At 45.5% G+C, this 21,923-nt stretch overlaps 1 protein-coding gene across 2 annotated transcripts in view; it reads right to left on the bottom strand.

Annotated features, from left to right (window-relative positions):
- Positions 1–21,923, bottom strand: part of TTC17 (tetratricopeptide repeat domain 17) — a 516,894-nt gene that overhangs the window by 469,527 nt on the left and 25,444 nt on the right. The window lies entirely within an intron of this gene.

The raw sequence follows: 21,923 nt of genomic DNA, 5'->3' as shown, positions 1-21,923 counted from the left end.
ACTTACTTGTGCACCGGATACCTCCTACTTTTAGGCACCTACTTGTGTCCCTCCGGTCCGGATGTTATCGGACCGAGGGTTTCAGGTCTGTTTTAAAGGAAGTTCCCGATCACGGTTTGCTTACGCTTCCGTGACTACGCTCATAGGGAAACTAGAGCGTATAGTTCTGTATCCCGGCTCGCGAGTGGCGGCCATCTTTAGTGTAACGCTTCCGTACTCGTATATACAAGTGCTCTTAAATAGGATTAAACGGCAATATTTCCGCCCCAGACTTAATTTTAGGTGTTCAGGATAGTATATACTACATTATCAAACCTTTCTTTTACAAAATAATTTTTGACAAAAGTTTCTTAAAAAAGGTAATTGGACGATCAGTAAATGGATTATTCCTGCCCTTTTGATTATTGACAGTATCTTAAATCAATTCTCGAGGCTCCAGTATTAGTGACTCTCAAAAGTCAGAATAGACCATCTGTGCTCATAGGTACTGTTGGGTAGGTGATGGTACACTCTCAGGTCCTGAGCAACAGGTTTTTTCAACACGCCTTTAACCTGTCTCTCAAAGCCAAAAGGCACCCTCAGTACTTCTAGGTACTACTGGGTTGGTGATGGTATATTCATTCAATGAATTTTTCAAACATCATTAGCCTATAACCACACTATTTTTAGTTAAGTTAGGTCTACTTCGTTACAGGTATAGTTTTGATTTTTCAGAAAACGTTTTTCAAGTTTAGGTGAACTGCCCCCAAGGGATATCATCATTTAGTCCCACTATGTGAGAGCGGAGTCTGAACACCCAACGTTGTTCTTTCTCAAGTAATTTCTTTTCCATATCAGTATGGGGTTGTTGGATTTCCAAAACCACCCACCGCATGTCATTAGGCGTATGTCCCTTTTCTAGAAAGTGTGTAGTCATTTTCGTATTTGAGTGTTTGCACCTAAAGTTACTGCGGTGTTCCACCATCCTCGTGTTCACCTTCCTTGTTGTCATCCCTATATAGTGCAGATTGCACACACATGTGATCATGTACACGACCCCTGACGTATTGCAATTGGAAAAGGATTTCAGATTCCAGACCAGGCCCGTGTTACATGTCACCTGTTTGGTAGTATCGGTTAGGTGGCACACGCTGCAATTGGAACACGGGTGGTGACCCAATGGCAACGGACGTAAGCGTCGAATCGGACCTTCCACATTCCTTGGACGTGTATGTACCACTAAATCTTTCAGGTTTTTTCCTTTCCGGTGACTGAACATTGGTTGGGTGATGTTCAGACCTCCACTGTTCAACGTTTTCCAATGTTTTTTTACAATTTTTGTTACTTGCTGTGAGGCTACAGTATAAGTAGTGATGCAGATAGGTCTTCTTTCAGAGGTATCTGTAGGTGGTTCTCTAGGTTTTGACTCTAGCAGTGCATCTCTATTATTATTCGATGCTCTTTTCTTGGCTTTTGAGACAATCTTTTGTGGATATTGTCTTTGGTATAGTTTTGCACACAGTTCTTTGGCTTGCACCTCGTAATCACATTTCTCAGAACAATTTCTCCTTAATCGTAGAAACTGTCCAAAGGGCAGATTTTCCCGGAGTGGTCGCGGGTGAAAGCTTTCAAAGCTTAATAGGCAGTTCCTCGACGTCGGTTTGAAATGTGTTGTGGTTGTCAGTATCCCTCTTTCAGCTTTGATATTTAAGTCAAGAAAGACTAATTGTTCTCTACTCATTGTAGAGGTGAATTTTAGAAAGGGGTCTTGTAAGTTCAACCAGTCCAGGAAGGAGTTTGCCTCCTGCTCACTGCCATTCCAGATGAGGATGACATTGTCAATATAACGTCTCCACATCTGGATCTTTGTGGAGAAGGGGTTGTCTGTGCTCAGGATTCTGTTCTTCTCTAGCCAGTGGACATACAGTCCCGCCACGCTCGGCGCGAATGTGCTTCCCATGCTAGTTCCATGGGTCTGTCTATACATTGTTTGTTGGAAGAGGAAGAAGTTTTCGGTCAATGCGAGGCGGCAGCATTCTAACACCACATGTCTTGGTGTTTTGTATTCCCACTCGTTCTCAAATAGGATATCCTCCAGAATTTGTAGTGTTTCCCTGTGGGGCAAGCTCGTATAGAGGCTCTCCACGTCGAGTCCAATCAATATCTGTGTGGAGGGATCAAAGGTGAGGTCTTTTATGAGAATGCATCTGCAAACTTAGACAGCGGCTCTAGAATCGATCCAATCCCAGAGACGATAGGTCTCCCGGGTGGTTTTACTAGTCTTTTATGGATCTTTGGAATCATATAAAAATACGGAGTCCGTGGGTGTTTGTTGTCCAGAAAGTCTGCTTCCTTTTTGGATAGCCAGTCGTTAATCAGACACTCTTCCACCATTCCTGCAATTTCAATTCTCAGGCGTTCTGTTGGATCCACCCTCAGGATCTCATAATTCCGTTGGTCGGCTAGTAGTCTCAGACACTCATTCTCATAATCTATTGAATTTTGTATCACAATAGCTCCGCCCTTATCGGCTGGTTTTATTGTAATGCTTGTGTCATTAGCCAATTCATGTATGGCTTCCTTCTCAGTTTTACTAGTATTGTAAAATGTTTTCAGTGACCCGGTATCCAGGTCCATCACATCCTTCAGGATAGCCTTTTCAAATGCCAGTAGTTCCACTGGTAAACTGGTGGTTGGGGGGGTGAATGAGGATTTTTTCTTCAGTCCTGTGTCACTCACAGTTCCCACTGGTTGCGGCTTGTCTTTAAAATAAACTTGTAATTTTATATTGCGAACAAATTCCTTCAACTCACAATATAACTTGAATTTATCCAAGTTTGTAGTAGGGACAAAACCTAGACCTTTTTCCAACACCCTGTTTTGGTCTGGTGTTAAGACTTTATCCGAGAGGTTCACCACTAAGGTCAGATGTTGCTGGTTGACGGTGTTGTCACCGGTCCTTGGCTCCTCGTGTGCGTTCTGCTGGTTTCCAGAGGTTGTGCCCATTGTACTTGCTGTCCTTGCTGTCCTCTGGTCTTTCCTCGGCCTGGTCTCTTGCCTCTCCCTAAAAAAGGCTGCTGTGGCATCCCTTGCATCTGGGTATTATCCCAAAATGGAAAAGGTTGCTGCGGGTATGGTTGTTGAAAGGGAGGATGGCCATAGAAAAACTACGGTGGTGGGCCCTGATAGGGTTGCCAGAAATTTCCTCTATTCCTTGTCCTCCCTGATCTGCCTCGTCTATTTTTAGGTTGGTTACGGTTGTAACCTGTGTCGGAAGAATCAGATCCTGTGTCTGAGCCCCCGCTATCCGTACTGTAGCCTGAATTTCTTCCAGTAGGTACATACTCCGCCTTAATGTATGGATATACTTTCTCGTGTGAAAAAGATTTCTTGTCTTTATGAAATTTTACGTACTTCGTGTCTTTCAGTGATATTTCGAATTCAGTCATTGACTTATTCAATTCATCCAATCATTTTTTGAGTTCAGCTGGTGATTGATAGGATTTCAGTTTGATTTCAAGATCCTGGATCTCCACCTTCAGTGTCTCGGCTCTGCGTGCTGCAGTTTTTACAATTAGGACTAGCCAGTCCCTGGTGCAATGCCAGCTGATCAATGACCAGTCTTTTTTGAAAACGAGATCATCTTGAAAGATGAATGGCTCATTATTTACTATTAGGCCCCGCGGCGCCGCGTTGGCCCTATGGTATTCACTCATCATGATCCCATGTATTATGGTTTTCACTAGGTTGCGTTTTAGTTCTGTTAATTCATCCCAACATTGTTGGGCCTCACTAGTGTCTTTGTAAGTCGTGCTTGAATGGGGGAGCATGGAGGCTATTATCCTATCCGCCTCATCTTCTGTAAAAGAAAGTCCTGTGATTTCAGCCATTTTGATAGCTCAGTTGGTTGGTACTAGTGTGTAAACTAGAAAGTGGGTGTGTGTCACTGTGTAGGTGTGTTAGTAGACTCCCGCAGCTGCGCGCTGCAACGTGTCAACAAAAAAGGAAGGGAGTTAGAGGAATTGTAGCTAGGCTCGCCCTCCAAATACTAAGTTAAACAAATGGTCTCCGTTTCCAGATACCTAAGAGCCTTGCTAGTTTATTCAGATAACAACCAACACACACTGGGGTCGATTGTGAAAATATGGTATTGTGTACAAAAAAGGGGAGAAATGCTCCTCTTTTAGGTGTCCCCTCACTCACCAGGGTTGCCCCACGGTGACATGCTTCATCATTGGGGCCATCCCAGTCCTCTACTGTATGTCCACTGGCTAGAGAAGAACAGAATCCTGAGCACAGACAACCCCTTCTCCACAAAGATCCAGATGTGGAGACGTTATATTGACGATGTCATCCTCATCTGGAATGGCAGTGAGCAGGATGCAAACTCCTTCCTGGACTGGTTGAACTTACAAGACCCCTTTCTAAAATTCACCTCTACAATGAGTAGAGAACAATTAGTCTTTCTTGACTTAAATATCAAAGCTGAAAGAGGGATACTGACAACCACAACACATTTCAAACCGACGTCGAGGAACTGCCTATTAAGCTTTGAAAGCTTTCACCCGCGACCACTCCGGGAAAATCTGCCCTTTGGACAGTTTCTACGATTAAGGAGAAATTGTTCTGAGAAATGTGATTACGAGGTGCAAGCCAAAGAACTGTGTGCAAAACTATACCAAAGACAATATCCACAAAAGATTGTCTCAAAAGCCAAGAAAAGAGCATCGAATAATAATAGAGATGCACTGCTAGAGTCAAAACCTAGAGAACCACCTACAGATACCTCTGAAAGAAGACCTATCTGCATCACTACTTATACTGTAGCCTCACAGCAAGTAACAAAAATTGTAAAAAAACATTGGAAAACGTTGAACAGTGGAGGTCTGAACATCACCCAACCAATGTTCAGTCACCGGAAAGGAAAAAATCTGAAAGATTTAGTGGTACATACACGTCCAAGGAATGTGGAAGGTCCGATTCGACGCTTACGTCCGTTGCCATTGGGTCACCACCCGTGTTCCAATTGCAGCGTGTGCCACCTAACCGATACTACCAAACAGGTGACATGTAACACGGGCCTGGTCTGGAATCTGAAATCCTTTTCCAATTGCAATACGTCAGGGGTCGTGTACATGATCACATGTGTGTGCAATCTGCACTATATAGGGATGACAACAAGGAAGGTGAACACGAGGATGGTGGAACACCGCAGTAACTTTAGGTGCAAACACTCAAATACGAAAATGACTACACACTTTCTAGAAAAGGGACATACGCCTAATGACATGCGGTGGGTGGTTTTGGAAATCCAACAACCCCATGCTGATATGGAAAAGAAATTACTTGAGAAAGAACAACGTTGGGTGTTCAGACTCCGCTCTCACATAGTGGGACTAAATGATGATATCCCTTGGGGGCAGTTCACCTAAACTTGAAAAACGTTTTCTGAAAAATCAAAACTATACCTGTAACGAAGTAGACCTAACTTAACTAAAAATAGTGTGGTTATAGGCTAATGATGTTTGAAAAATTCATTGAATGAATATACCATCACCAACCCAGTAGTACCTAGAAGTACTGAGGGTGCCTTTTGGCTTTGAGAGACAGGTTAAAGGCGTGTTGAAAAAACCTGTTGCTCAGGACCTGAGAGTGTACCATCACCTACCCAACAGTACCTATGAGCACAGATGGTCTATTCTGACTTTTGAGAGTCACTAATACTGGAGCCTCGAGAATTGATTTAAGATACTGTCAATAATCAAAAGGGCAGGAATAATCCATTTACTGATCGTCCAATAACCTTTTTTAAGAAACTTTTGTCAAAAATTATTTTGTAAAAGAAAGGTTTGATAATGTAGTATATACTATCCTGAACACCTAAAATTAAGTCTGGGGCGGAAATATTGCCGTTTAATCCTATTTAAGAGCACTTGTATATACGAGTACGGAAGCGTTACACTAAAGATGGCCGCCACTCGCGAGCCGGGATACAGAACTATACGCTCTAGTTTCCCTATGAGCGTAGTCACGGAAGCGTAAGCAAACCGTGATCGGGAACTTCCTTTAAAACAGACCTGAAACCCTCGGTCCGATAACATCCGGACCGGAGGGACACAAGTAGGTGCCTAAAAGTAGGAGGTATCCGGTGCACAAGTAAGTCAAATCGGGGAAACGATGGCCATCCACGGGTCAGTTTACTATCGCTAATCGGCCCGAGGCTCTGCTATTTACAAAATACGTTTTTCTCTCACCAGAGCTGCTAGGATACCGAACCCCTCCGAATCCATGGGGCCCAGTTAGGTCTCAGGAAATGTATGTATGAGTGTGTATGACAGATGAATGTTTGGGTGTGTCACAAAGAGAGGTGTTTTTATCACGTTACGATGCACGAAATGAAACACGTTTTTGTGCATGGATATAACCACGGTCAAATGTCCGTTTATAAACCACAGGAAATCATCACGTTTTCTTCTTGTAAACTATGTGTGATTAGATTTGGGGTAATTCACCCCGTGACTTTTCAAGTTGTCTTTTATTTTTCAGGAGCCACGTGTTTTTGGAACAAATACGTAGGTATCATTGCATGCACTTAATATAGTTTGCTGCAGTCTAATTTTAACTTTAAAATTTAAAACTTATTCATCAATATCTCATTGAAGAGTTAAGGAGTGGCGAACACAGGGCTGGTCCCTGTGTAGTCCCGAAGAAGTGCTTGGGGTATGCACGAAACATGTCGACGATAGGAGTTGATAGGTACATCTGGACACATTACGTTTAGGGCAGCCTATCTTTCCACCCCGTTTTTAATATTACCACCTAGAGGCAAGAATAAAGTTTATTGTAAACCTACTGGGGAGGTATTTTTAACACACATCACATAGTCCACTCCTCAAATACACATGCACCACACATAGTCTAATAAAGTGCTCCTACGTAACTTTCGCAAGTCGCAGCACGCCCCAGCCCGTAGAGGACTGGGATGGCCCCAATGATGAAGCATGTCACCGTGGGGCAACCCTGGTGAGTGAGGGGACACCTAAAAGAGGAGCATTTCTCCCCTTTTTTGTACACAATACCATATTTTCACAATCGACCCCAGTGTGTGTTGGTTGTTATCTGAATAAACTAGCAAGGCTCTTAGGTATCTGGAAACAGAGACCATTTGTTTAACTAACGCAGTGACCACCAGGCGCTTTAGCGTACCACCAACACATCCTTGAACAAGATCGAAGTCTGCCACTTCCGGCGAGTATTTGCGCATCTGTGGGATGTTACATTTCTGGCGTGCACGTGAGGAGCACGTGCCCCCTGTATTCGCCACACATCCCTGCAGGATAAAGATTACCTCTCTGTCACAACTGTTCCGTATTCGTGAGCACCGAGATTATTTGTTACAGGGCTGCAATTAGAATTAGCACAGTTTTAAATTTCTTGCATAAGGAATAGATAATAGGAAAACGTGATGTCACGGAATAATATGCATCCACCTAAAATGGCTTCTACCAGATTTTATTTCTGAGCATTCCACCAGTCCGCAATCTATAATCTGAGAAGCGCTTCGCCGTATTATGGGCTCCTCGGTGGAATGCAGTTGGCACTGGATCCAGATAACAATGAAGGAGCGGGGCCATAACAAACACCTACTGCTTGACAGACGCCCTCACGCACTCAACTGGGGACCAGTAATGGACATGTGACGGCAACAGGGGTTGCTGCCATTAACAGAACATGTTTGGCCACCTAAATCTAGTTTTGAATGCCTTTTTCTTCTTTTCTTTCCGTTCTTTTGTAATATTATGGGAGCATTAGTAAAGTGTCATGTGGCACACACTCAAAGGCCTATATGTAGTAAGACTCTGGTTAGCTTCCCAGAGTTAAACGTGCAGGTGCTGGCATCTGGCACTGCCGCACCTCCTTTGGCAATACCACACGGTGCACTTATCCCCCCTCGCAGTACGCCCACTCCAGATGTAGCGCCTAGTATGGAGTGAAATGCACCGAGTGTGGTTATTTAAAGGATGCATGAATTAGCGACACAAAGAAAAATATTTTATGAAGACTAAAATATTCCTAAATTAATGATTACTCTTTAATACGGTAACACAAAAGCAATTAGTACACCATATGATGAAGTGTGCACAACAGTGCACAGTTAAATCTGGATAGGTCACCAGATGTGTTCTATGTACTCACTGACTTCAATGTACAGTTCTAAAGAGATCCTCTATGCAGCTTTCAACACCCCCTAATTTATAGGTTTCAGCCAAAACATGCCTAGCTCCTTGAAGACTCTTCCAAAACATCTATCCACTCTAATGTACGTTGATGGAATAGGCAAGCAGGATCCCATACATCCATCGCAGGGACCCACGTGATGGCTGACCGGTTAGGAGCTGTTCTCATGCACCTGCTGCAGAGAGAACTGGGTGCCACTACCATGTCACATGTTCACATCATTTTAAACAAAAACAATGGCTCCTGTGGGTAAATGCAAGATAATTCTGATAAAGAGAACGCGCAATGTGGGTGATTTAAAATTAGAGGCCAAGAACGGAAACTGTATATACACAATGCGAATATATTTATAATTTAAGGCAAAAAATAGAAATTAACAATTTATACAAAATTTCTGTAGCATTATATACACTTATGTAATCAAAAAAGTGATGGCGTGTCCCAAGTGAATATTTTCAAAAAAGAACCCTAACATACTAAGGTGAAGCATAGTAAAATGTGGGTGACATAAGGTTTCAAATGTACATATACGTGGAAAAGAGGCGACCAAGTAATATGTATGAATAAATTGAGTACAGCAATTGCAATGTATAAACAACTGTTGTAAGAGGTCTGTCTCCTTATTTTGTCGACAACGTTTCGACTTGATTGGGGTCACAGGTCTCTTCAGGACTATTCGATGTGGGGCACCTAAAAGATGTGATAAGTCTGTTTAAGCATGTGGGCCATCGGAAGCGGGAAGACTTAATTAAGAATTAATAAGGATAAGCAGTTTAGTATGGAGCAGCATGTACCTGTTCTGGGTTTGCCTAGCTTGTGGGTGCAAGGGTGACACCGTGAAGTAGGTGAAAACAGAAAGGAACTTACAGGGAATCGATCAAGGCCGGGACCTGTGTAGGGTATCAGGAAAGGGGAAAGGGTCAGGAAAAGCTCTAGCGGTCATTAGCCAATGCAGACAGATTAAACAGGTGGTATGCACCAGCGACACTTACCCCTGCTGTGGGTGTGGAATAAGTAGGCAACCGAGGGTTACGATCGGTCTATGTAGATCCGTGTGGATAAATATTGGCAGAAGCGTAGAGAGGAGATGTACTCGACTGTGGAAATGACGCAGAAAGGCATTGTTTAGGCATTGCTCTATGCGTCGGTGCATTAAAAGGAAATTAACTGGTAGAGGTACTCGCCAGTGAGCACATCATGGCTGTGTCAGAACTGGAATGGCATGGAGAGTAAAAAAACAAACAATAAAAAGACCGATTTAGGCCGAGATCTCTGTACTAGCTTGAATGTTTAACATTGTACAGCATCCCATCCATCAATTGTTCTTTTTGCACATGTTCACATCGTGGGTGGAACAGCCTGGAGGGCCAAAGAGCGAGACAATAACACCCAATAACGGACCACGGAGGAGGAAGGGGGAAGAATCCTTGGCTGGCCCCCTGTCAGGAGGGTGTCTGCGAGTCACGCCTGTTTCTCGGTCAGCGGGCCCAACATAAATAAGACTGGTAGCTTCATAAATAAGGCCACTACATTCCAGAGCAAAATCTGAAATCTTTTGCACAATTGACTATTGTAACTCTCGTCACTGGTCTCCCCAAAACCCACCTCACCCCTCTGAAATCGATCCTACACTCAACAGCGCGGGCCAAAAAGAATGAGCACATCAAACCTATGCTGGTCTTTCTGTGCTCGTTGCCCATTGAACCCAGGGGTGTATACAAGACTGCTCGCATCACCCAGTGCTTAATTTGTAAAAATAGAAGTGCCAGGGCCCTCCTCAGGAGGCCACTTCCGCTTGCACCACCCATTGCAGCTGACAGCACTACTAAAAGGAACAACACAACTACTAACCACCATACACCTACAAGTGTGACAATTCTAGGTATTCCAGACACCCCAAACTATAAAAATACTTTGGTGGCAGGTATTAGTCATTTTTAGAGTGCATTTAATTAATACACAACTGTTATGCTGGTCTCTAAATCAGATAAAGAGCACCACCATGCAGCAGGCGGTCATAAGTGCATGCGTAGTAGTACTTCTAGAACTGCCGACCCTTAGAAAGGAATGAATCTTGGCACAGTCCATCTCTGTAGTGCAACTAGAATTTGGGACTCACTACCTCCAAACCTTCCACTGCCACCTCGCCGGAGACCTTCAAAACAGAACTGAAAGAGAGAAGTAAGCTAAGACAGGGCAGCCAATACCCTTGAGAACATGCTCACCCACCACTCTGCACAGAACTACACTACCCTCCCTTCATCAGGTGCTCACAAATGTTTCACTGGTGTATATACATATGGTGTAACGTGTTTCCTCTTTCTATAACGAGGTACCATTTTGTAATTCTAGAGCTCCTGCACTTTACTCAAGTGGTAATAGTTAGAGCAAAAATACCAAATATAATATTTACCTACATAAGAAGGATTAATGCACAACATGGGGAAATTGTACCTACAAACAACATGTGTGCCTTTAAGTATTGTAAAGCCAAAGATTAAACTATTCAGCTAATGACTTGTAATAACTAGGTATCTCTGTACCACGGTGAAATACCCCCGCATTTCACAAAAATGCCCCAATAACAAATATTACTAACTTTCAAAACTTAAAAACGTATAATTACATAACTCACCTGCACTGCACAAAATAAGAGGTGCCCACCAAAATATGTAAGCCTACCAAATGTAAACAAAATACAACTCCCAGTTATAAAATTAAAAAAATATATTTAATTTAAGCACGTTATGGGATACCCTTTTTTCTTCAACCCTCTTCAGTCAACTCCGCAAAACAATTACTCCTTCCACAATTAAACCAGTGAAAAAATCTGCTCAAGTGTGCGGACATTTCTCAAATGGATAAAAAGTTATTCGTGTATAAATAGTCAAAAAAAATATTTAACAAACAACCATAGGTTGGTAATAAATTGAACTTTCAAACCAAAAACGTTCACCTATTACTACTTCGGAAAAATTGTACTAGATGGTTTACAATAATAACGCCTAATAATTATCTATGTTACGCCCTAACCAGTAAAACACTGTACAATAATGCAAAATTTACATAAAAACTACATGGCTGAATTCTACCCTTGGTAAACACAGCCATCAACCAATCATATCACTTGTTCCAAGCCACGTGCATTCCAAGAACTTTGCACTGTATTCCATAGCACAATATAAAATTACATTTTATACAATGTATAAGTTTATAGTTACTTACACTATACAGTTCAATAGAACATTTACATATTAAAATTCATATTTGAGATACATTCACATATTTTCCAGATAATTTTATGCTAACTTTCATTTTAAATACACACTCCACTTTACGCCACTATAATGTGTAAGAGTTAACTTAACGCTACTGCACTCTATGCTATTTACAGTATGTAACTCAACTTTACAACACTCCAATATGCACCATTAAATTGTATGCTAATCCACTGTGCACCATACATTAACTATAACTCGCCCTATCTCCAGGCACTACCTATACTCTTGCATATTATAGAAGTTATAGAATGTGAAATCACTGCATTATAACACTTATGACATCTCAAATTACATGATTTGCCTGAACACACTGGTATGGTACAATGGCGAGTTATAGTTAATGTAGTGTGGCGATCGATCTGAAAAGACTCTGTATGAAGGTGTGCAAGTTATATATTGAATTTTAAGGTGGTGTGGCAATATAAATGTGAGTTTTAAGTAGGACTTCTATTACTTTGAAAGTGGTGCTCAAACGATTTAAATATATGACTATAACTGTAGCATTTCTAATGTATATGTAGTTTAAGTTTCATTTCTATACTAAACATAAAGCACCTTTTCCTAACTATACATTATTTGTAACTTTTGATTTTTTTTTGTAATATATGTATATATTACCTACTGGTCGCCAGTAGGTAGTTATAATTAGGCCCTAGTTACCATAAGAAAATCGCAACATTCTATTCACAATAACTTTGGCGCCGGATGACGAATCTTCACAACATTTTCAAAACTTGTGAAGCGTTCCGGTCTGCTCCTATCCTGAAAGTTTCGGGGTGATTCGACAAGCGGGGGCCAAGAAAAAAGGGGGTCCCAAAACGTGTTTTCTCCATGTTATTTTCCATAGGAAACTTTAGACAGCCCAAACTGCTTAACGGAATTACACCAAATTTGACAAAAAGGTAGACCTTGTTTCAGAAAGAACTATTTGTTAAATGGTGTAAATTCGTTCAGTGTTTGTTTAAATATTAATGGAAAATGAAATATATTTCTTTTTCCATTAATATTATTTTTATTATTTATTTTTGGATGACAGCACTTCATCCAAGATGTAATGGCAGCCATCCTGGGATCACTATACATGATTGCACCTCATTAAAAAGCATTGCAGTTAATAGAGGGTTTTAAGACTTTAGTTACATTATAAATCATGCGTTGATGGTACCATACTCATTTTAGGAATTGTGGTGTGTTCAAAGGAGATTTCACAATGTGAAAAAGCCTTCAGCTGGGATATCATGTTTGAGAGAAAACTATGTTCCCATGCTTTTCCCACAGAGGTTTGGAAGGTGAACTATGAGCTAAACTGAGAGCATATCTTCTGTAAATTCACATTATCTTTCTCAGTCATGTGAGAATGAAGTCTGACATTCATCAAGGGCAGAGACTGTCAGTTGATTCCTGTGTGTTCTACTGCAGCTTCCCAGAGTGTTCTAAAGAGCAACTAGAGCGCTAACAGTCCTACTTATGAAAACACTTATTGCACACCTGAAGCCATCTTGATTAGAATAAAGTGGTAACTCTTAACCCACCACCTAAAACTCGCTCCAACCCATATATTGGCGCCAATAGGCTTGAGAGGGTCCGAACCTTCGAGTACCTGGGGATTACCCTAAATGAAAAAATGTCGTGGGGGCACCAAAGGGAGAAGTCACAGCTAAAACTGGCCCAAATAGCAGGCGGAATCATCAAGCTTGTTACAAAAAATAAATCTTCTTCCAAGCCGGTTGGTCTCCCACTAGAGATCTACAGAGCACAGGCCAGGGGTGCTGTTATGTATGGAAGCGAACTCTGGGGCTACACGTGCAATCAAGATCTAGTAGCAATAGAGAATAAATTCATCCGACATCTCCTATCACTTCCCCCTAGCACTCCCCTGTTGCCAATGAGACTGGACTTGGGCTTCAGACCCCTTGACGAGGATATGGGACTACGGCCATTAACATTTTGGCGCAGGATATGGAGTGTACCTGAGTGTACCTGAGCTAGATCTTGCAGAAAATAGGCAGCCAAGAGCTAGGGCAGACGTTAGACAGATTAGCTGGGTCCAAATTAGCTTTTTTTTGGTTTTTTAGAAAAGGAAGGACCATCACGTATTTCCACTTCTGAGGAACACCCCCTTCATACAGAGATGCATTAAGAAGCACCACAATCATTAATATTAGGCTGGGATCCAACTGGTAGAGCATGGAGGGAGGGAGAGAGGGAGGGAGAGGATCCAGCAGGGAACAGGACCTAATAGAGTTAAAATTAAAAGAAGATGTGGCCAAAGGGGACCCGGTATTAGGTTTAGGTGATTGACTAAGGTCAAGCTGAGTGTCTTGGCATGCAACAAGAGATTCTGGCATGCAACAAGATAGAGATTGCGTCTGTCAGGCGTTACCTCCGTATCGTACAACATCCTGTGGGTGCATAAAATCTGCCCCAACACATAAATGCCCTCACAAAGCCACAACTTGGTTCCTCACAAGAGTCACAAGTGAAGTAAGCAGTCTGGTGGGTATGTAGTTAAAGTTGTATGAATACGCAAATTGACCCTGCACTGTTAATGAAGACTGTATCATGTAAGCTGGACAGGTTGACTGAGCATTATGATACAGTGTGTTGTAGAGAAGCATTTAAACTCCTGGAAGATGCACATTTATATTACTCTCCAATTTGGTTGAACATCTTTTGGCCTGTGACACCTAGAACTGTTAATTTGGCCAGGCTCATAATATTGTTTGTTCTAAACAACAGTTAATTAAACGCTGGCAGCACAGCAGAAGTAAAAGTGATGGTAGTGATGAAGGGAAAAAAATAAGGGTTACACGTTGAGGTGTATTTGGACACATGCACCTTGTTTTCTTTAAAGAACACCAAGTTAGGGTGGAGTCTTATGTCCGATGGTATACCAAGCCCCCGCATGGGGCCAGAGGACGACTGAACATCAATAGATATCCGTGGGTGAGACACCTTGACAAAGTAAGTGGGCTCTAGGAGGGGGGACACCCTGTATATTTATATATATTTTCTGGATCCATAACGTTCATTCCGTTACTTGCTGAAATGTAAAAGGGATTTTTTCAATAAAGAGTGGTCCCCCCCGGCTGATCTCAGGTGGCAAATCACCACATCCGCAGAAGTTAGTACTCGTACTTTACTATTTTTATTTTTTTAGGATTTGTAATGCGCATGGCTGCCTCAGCAATGAGGCGTCCCAGCGCGACCAGAGATAAAAGAGTATGAGAGACCTGCCTAGTGATTAAACATCAGACAACGGGTACAGCCAGGTGTATATGGTCTAACAGAACGCCAAAAGGTTAGGAATAACTCTACTGTGAGCCGGGAGCGAGTTCCAAAGTTTTGCTGCCAGAAAGCGAAAAGCGCATCCCCCGGCCCTCACTCTTCGGACTCGAGGAGCACAAACAAGCGCATGGTCGGCAGACCTCAATGAACGCCCAGGCACATAAGGCATCAACAAACAAGTCAGAATCTTGTGTGAAATGCACAGCACCTTAAACTGAATGCGCTTTTCGACGGGCAGCCAGTGTAGTTTGGGGAGCACATGCGCCACTGAGCAAGATCTAGGTAATGCCACCAGAAGGCGCGCCGCCACATTCTGGACCCTCTGCAGGCGCTTAATGCTGGCTTTATTAGCGCCCAGGTATAAAGAGTTGCCGTAGTCTAACCTGGAAAGAATGGACGCCTGAACAATAGTTTGGCAAACTTTGGGAGGAAAAAACCAAGCAGGGGTCTCAATCCCCGCAAGAGCCCGAAATAAACGGCAGCAACAGCTTTTGTTTGTTTCTCAAACATCAGTCCGTTATCAAACCACATGCCCAAGTTCTTCACAGCCTCCTTGGGTAACGGGGCGGGTTTGAGGCGGACCGGCCAGCACTGCTTGGACCATGGCTCCCGATCCTTGACAAACAGCAGAATCTCAGATTTACTGGCATTTAACTGTAAACATTTTGCCACCATCCAGTCGGAGATGGCCAGCAGATCCTCCTTGAACTTGTCCAAATTGGCACAGCAATAAACTAATACTAACCTTATTAACATATACCAGTACATATATGGTGCAAAAGCACAGTCAGCCTATGTCGTGTGTGTGCATAGGAGTGTGTGCGTAGGCGTGTGCGCACGTAGGAGTGTGTGCATAGGCGTGTGTGTGCGTAGGAGTGTGCGTGTCGGAGTGTGCATATGTGTAGGTGTGTGTGTGTGTAGGAGTGTACAGGTGTGTGTAAGGGTGAGTGTAGTGTGTAGGAGTGTGTGAGTGTGGGTGTGTACGGGGTCTGTGTGTATGAGGAGTGTAGGGGGTGTGGGTAAGGGGTATGCGTAGGGGGTTTAGAGAAGGGGTGTGGGGTAGGGGGAGTGGTGGGTGTGTGTTAATGTGTAGGAGTGTGTGCAGGGGTGTGTGTGTGTGTGTGGGTAGGGAAGAGTGGTGTGCGCGTGTGTAGAAGGAGGTGTGCGCACGTGTGTGTTTTGGACTGTGGGCAGGAGGAGGTGTGCGAGCGTGTGTAGGTGTGTGGGTAGGAGGTGGTGTGTGTGCGTGTGTAGGAGCGTGGGTAGGAGGTGTGTGCGCATGTGTGTGTAGGAGCGTGGGGGTAAGAGGTGCGTGGGAGGTGGTGTGCTCACATAGGGGAGGGGTGCGCGCGTAGGGGGAGGCGTGCACACATAGGGGAGGGGAGCGCACATAGGGGGAGGGGAGCGCACATAGGGGGAGGGGAGCGCACATAGGGGGAGGGGAGCGCACATAGGGGGAGGGGTGCACTCGTAGGGGGAGGTGAGCGCAAAGCGGGAAGTGTGAACGCCAAGGGGGAAGTGTGAGCCCAAAGGGGGAGGTGTGCGCGCAAAGGGGAAGGTGTGTAGGAATGTGTGTGTGGGTGTGCAGGGGGAGTGATGTGTGGAGGGGGAGCGGTGTGTGGAGGGGGAAGTGGTGTGTGGAGGGGGAAGTGGTGTGTGGAGGGGGAAGTGGTGTGTGGAGGGGGAAGTGGTGTGTGGAGGGGGAAGTGGTGTGTGGAGGGGGAAGTGGTGTGTGGAGGGGGAAGTGGTGTGTGGAGGGGGAAGTGGTGTGTGGAGGGGGAAGTGGTGTGTGGAGGGGGAAGTGGTGTGTGGAGGGGGAAGCGGTGTGTGGAGGGGGGAGCGGTGTGTGGAGGGGGGAGCGGTGTGTGGAGGGGGGAGCGGTGTGTGGAGGGGGTAGCGGTGTGTGGAGGGGGGAGCGGTGTGTGGAGGGGGGAGCGGTGTGTGGAAGGGCAGCGGTGTGTGGAGGGGGAGCGGTGTGTGGAGGGGGAGCGGTGTGTGGAGGGGGAGCGGTGAGTGGAGGGGGAGCGGTGAGTGGAGGGGGAGCGGTGAGTGGAGGGGGAGCGGTGAGTGGAGGGGGAGCGGTGAGTGGAGGGGGAGCGGTGTGTGGAGGGGGAGCGGTGAGTGGAGGGGGAGCGGTGTGTGGAGGGGGAGCGGTGTGTGGAGGGGGAGGGGTGTGTGGAGGGGGAGGGGTGTGTGGAGGGGGAGCGGTGTGTGGAGGGGGAGCGGTGTGTGGAGGGGGAGCGGTGTGTGGAGGGGGAGCGGTGTGTGGAGGGGGAGCGGTGTGTGGAGGGGGAGCGGTGTGTGGAGGGGGAGCGGTGTGTGGAGGGGGAGCGGTGTGTGGAGGGGGAGCGGTGTGTGGAGGGGGAGTGGTGTGTGGAGGGGGAGTGGTATGTGTGTAGGAGTGTGGGTAGGAGGAGTTGTGTGCAGGAGTGTGGGTAGGAGGAGGTGTGTGCAGGAGTGTGGGTAGGAGGTGGTGTGTGCTGGCGTGAGTAGTAGTGTTGGTAGGAGGAGGTGTGTCCACGTGGGAAGGAGGAGGTGGTGCACGTGGGTAGGAGGAGGTGTGTGGCTAGGGGGAGGTGTGCATGTATAGGGGGGAGGTGTGCATGCGTAGGGGGAGGTGTGCATGCGTAGGGGGAGGTGTGCATGCGTAGGGGGAGGTGTGCGCGTAGGGGGAGGTGTGCATGCGTAGGGGGAGGTGTGCATGCGTAGGGGGAGGTGTGCATGTGTAGGGGGAGGTGTGCATGCGTAGGGGGAGGTGTGCATGCGTAGGGGGAGGTGTGCATGCGTAGGGGGAGGTGTGCATGCGTAGGGGGAGGTGTGCATGCATAGGGGGGGGCGTGCATGCGTAGGGGGAGGCGTGCATGCGTAGGGGGAGGCGTGCATGCATTGGGGGAGGCGTGCATGCATTGGGGGAGGCGTGCATGCATTGGGGAGGTGTGCATGCTTAGGGAGGAGGTGTGCATGCTTAGGGGGGAGTTGTGCATGCATAGGGGGGAGTTGTGCATGCATAGGGGGGAGGTGTGCATGCATAGGGGGAGGTGTGCATGCATAGGGGTGGTGTGCATGCATAGGGGGTGGTGTGCATGCATAGGGGGTGGTGTGCATGCATAGGGGGTGGTGTGCATGCATAGGGGGTGGTGTGCATGCATAGGGGGTGGTGTGCATGCATAGGGGGAGGTGTGCATGCATAGGGGGAGGTGTGGGGGTAAAGGAAAGTGCAGTCGCTGCATAATGTGTAGTACAGGTCAGGACACTGTCACCTTCTCGACTCCATTTGGAGGAAAGAGTAAGAAGATCAGGGGATCCTATAATTGTAAAAGAGAGTTTGCAGTATACGTGCTGGTGTGCACGTGAGGACTAAAGTACATGGGTAGAACCACGTTACAAGTCCACAAAAGAATCTTGCAACATATGAGGGCCATATTAAATTGTGACCAAACATAACCAGTGGCTAGGCACTGTGAGGTGGTGTATGGGAAAGACCCACCGGTTATTTTGCAATTGAATCTGTGCCAGCAGATAAAAGAGGGGGTGACCGCACTAGAAAACTGCGTGAACTTGAAACAAGGTGTTAGACTTGGCATCCTTTGGTGTGTTTCCCCTGAGTTTTTGCTTTCTGACATCCCGGTTTTTGCTGGCGTAGTGTTTCTGTGCACTTCTCACTGCTGATCAGTGGTAAAGTGCAAGTGCTCCTGTGGTAAATTGTGTTATGGATTGGTGTTTCCATGAATGGATATTTGAGTTACAGGTTAGTCCCTAGTAAAGTGCACTGAGTGTGCCAGGGACTGTGAATCAAATGCTACTAGTGGGCCTGCAGCACTGATTGTGCCACCCACGTCAGTAGCCCTGAAAAGGTAACTCAGACCCGCTATGTCAACTTGGCCAGAGCACACACTTGCCAGTCCCTCATCTTCCCTTTTCTCACATGTCAGGCACCCCTAAGGTAGGCTCAAGGTAACTGTGTGGGCCGATTGCAGTGTATGTGAAAGGTAGGACATTTGCTTGTGTGTGTGCCATGTCCTGATAGTGAATTACAGCCAATCTCGTTTTTCGCTATTGCAAGGCTACCTGTTCCCCGTAGGACAGAATAGAGAGATTGTTTATAACATCTTATAAACATAACTGGCCCGGGGAATTAGGTAGAAAAATAAAGTTTAGTATGCCTGAACTCAGAATCTAAAGATGCATCTTTTAATGAAGGTGATTTTTACATTCTATGTTTGAAAATGCCACTTTTAGAAAGTAGGTATTTTCTTGCTCAGTCATCCTGTGTGCCTCTTCTGGAATGTGGATTGCCTGTCTGGGTTTTTGGATGACAGAAGGCTGGGGAGCAAGAGTGGCTCCAGATAGTCTGGCTGGGTCAGGAAAGGGCTGAATAGATCTGGGCTGCAATTGGGGAAGGGGGAGGAGATCTCCTTGCACCTCAAAGGGCCTGGTCTGCCTCTGACCATGCAGTCTCCACCTCCTGCCAGGAAGTCACACCAGAGAAGGCAGAACTGGTTCTGGCTGGGCACAGACACTCTCTGCCTAAGAGATCAAAGGATTGTGGGATATAAATATTGGGGCCCAGACCCCTTACTTTTAGAACTCTTTTGGACCAAGAAGACTGCCAAGGAGAAGAGCTGGAGAAGCTGTGAGGAGGAACTACCACATTCCTGTGTGCTTTGCTGTGTTGGCCTGTAGTGGCTGCTTCTGTCTTGGGCAGTGAAAGGTCTGGCCTGAACTTTCTGCAATCTACTTTTGTGTGTTTCTCCAAGGGTTTGAGGTAGAGCGTGCCCATGTTCAAGAAGTCGAAGGAAAAGCAAAGACTTCAAGCTCTTCTGCCCTTAGCACCGGGCACTGTGTGTTTTGTGCTGCAACAGATGAAGAAGCAACCAGACGACGTGGACGACGACACTGCCGACTCGGTGTCCTGAAGGCACCACTGCAAAACCGTACCACGACCCTGGCTCACAGACAACGCCTGCTGACGCCACCACCGAGCCGCTGCTCGCACCGCGACCTGTGGGCACCACACTCCGCCTCGCTTCACGACGCCGCCTTGGTATCCCCGGCGATGGCATTCCACGCCAAATTCTATGCCGTTGCTTGCACCGTGGTCCAAGGGCACCACTCGTAAAGTTACAAAACGCACCGCCCTCACCCCGCACCGAAGCTTTGGCCTGCCGGCGCCATCGACTCCCGTTCGTCAGTTGACAGCGCTTCAGCAAAAACAACGCTGCTGCTTGCACCGTGACAAGCACCGCATTCACTTCGCACCACAACCCTGGTCTCACTGACGACGCCATCGGACCCCGCCACCGAGCCGCTGCTCGCTCCGCAAACAGAGGGCACCGCACGCCACACCGCTGCACTTCGCATCACAGTACCCGACACCTACCGACACCAGCTCTCCTGACTTCAACAGAGAAGAGTTTGATCTGCAACGCGTGTGACTTCGAGTGTCCGACAACTCCTGCACCGACCTTTGGAACAGAAGCCTGCGGACACCGTGCTTTCGGTAGCTCCACGAGAGGTTGCAGACGCCCTGCATTTCTAAAAGTTACTGTTTGCAGGTCTTCCCGAAACCGTAGCTGGGCCGCGACGCCGCGGTCATCCAGAACGGTTTAGATTTGTTTGTTCACAATGCCATGATAGCCCCAGACGGAGCTATCGACATCAAGGAACTGTTTTTCAAGCATATTTTGATAACTGAACATTTAGTACTGTATTGAGGATTATCGTTTTTGGTCTTGTCTTAAGTATATTAAAACATTGGATATTTTTCTAAACTGGTGTGGTGTCCTTTTGTAGTGCTTACACTGTATTACTGTTGGTAATGTGCAAATGTTTACACACTGCCGCTTAGATAAGCCTGACTACTCGTGCCAAGCTACCAAGTGGGGGGAGCAGGGGTTATTTTAGGAGTGTAACTCCCTTATCCTGATTAGAGTGGTGGTTTCTGCCTGGCTTTGGCACATGCCCTAGCATTCCAAAAATCCCATTTCTAACACAAGGTATGTTCTGACATTAGTAGAGGGAACACGTATGTCAGTGTAACACAACATTTAGGGGTACTAAATGTACAGAAAAGGATTATGAAATTAACCCTGTGAAGGTAAAAAAAAAAATCACTAAACTACAACATCAAATTGTAGAATGCTGAGGTAGAGATGAATTGATCGGATTGGGGTACTTACCCGGTAAAGTATTCAATGCAGCAATGAAATCGTGTTGTAAAAAAAGCGAGTAATGATGGCAACGGTAATTAACCAAGAAACTGCAGCAATGCATATTATGGGCACTTGCCCGTGATTTTGTGTAACATTGCCACTTATATATTTACCCTTGAATTTATAAAAGATACACACTCTGTGTTTACGACTACACTGGGAAAATGGAAAATCAGAACTATGAATTTTTAATAGATTTGCACTATTTCCGCATACTCGCTGTGTTAATAACAAAAATGTGGCATGATGTAAAGTAACAAAGATGCAATACATTGTGGGATGATACTAAGTATCAAAATAATGTAATGATGTGGTCACGAGACGGTCTTCAGTGCAAGTCGGACTCCGGAGATTTAAATGTCAGCACGGGATACGTCTCTCTGTAATGACATGTGATCATGGTCGCTGAGACGACCGAAACGCGTTAGGCAAGAGGACTGAACAATAAATGATAAACTCACCGCATTTGCAGTCTGGTCTTATTTTGTTGTGGAAGAAAACAGAACGTGTGGAAATATGAATTTTGTAGTGCCTTCTAGTAAAGTTCAGTGAAGATACATGCATGTTGATAGGTCCAGTGATTAATTTTAGGCCCCCAACTTGGAGGCTCACTGTAGATCCTGCAGTGAAGTTACACTTATACTGAGCTTCTCGGGAATAAAAGATTAATACCATTTAACACACCGAGGGTAGCTAATCCTAGGAGGTCCAGGTGGCACAATTCAAAAGCACTATATGTTTATAGTTCACTGTGTTAGAGAAGCACAATAGGTAGTTTGAGTTGGGTCTATATTGCACACATAAACGACACATGAAAGAACACTAAGGCTGTAGTGCATCCTAAAAAGCCCCAGCCTGCACTGGTTATGTTATATGCATACAAAATAACTCGATGCATTACTCAGGAACTCAAGCAAGCAGTGAT

The sequence above is a fragment of the Lissotriton helveticus genome, chromosome 3_2 (genome assembly GCF_964261635.1).
Source record: "Lissotriton helveticus chromosome 3_2, aLisHel1.1, whole genome shotgun sequence".
In the NCBI taxonomy this organism is placed as follows: Eukaryota; Metazoa; Chordata; class Amphibia; order Caudata; family Salamandridae; genus Lissotriton; species Lissotriton helveticus.
This window is presented reverse-complemented; position numbering and strand designations above follow the sequence as displayed.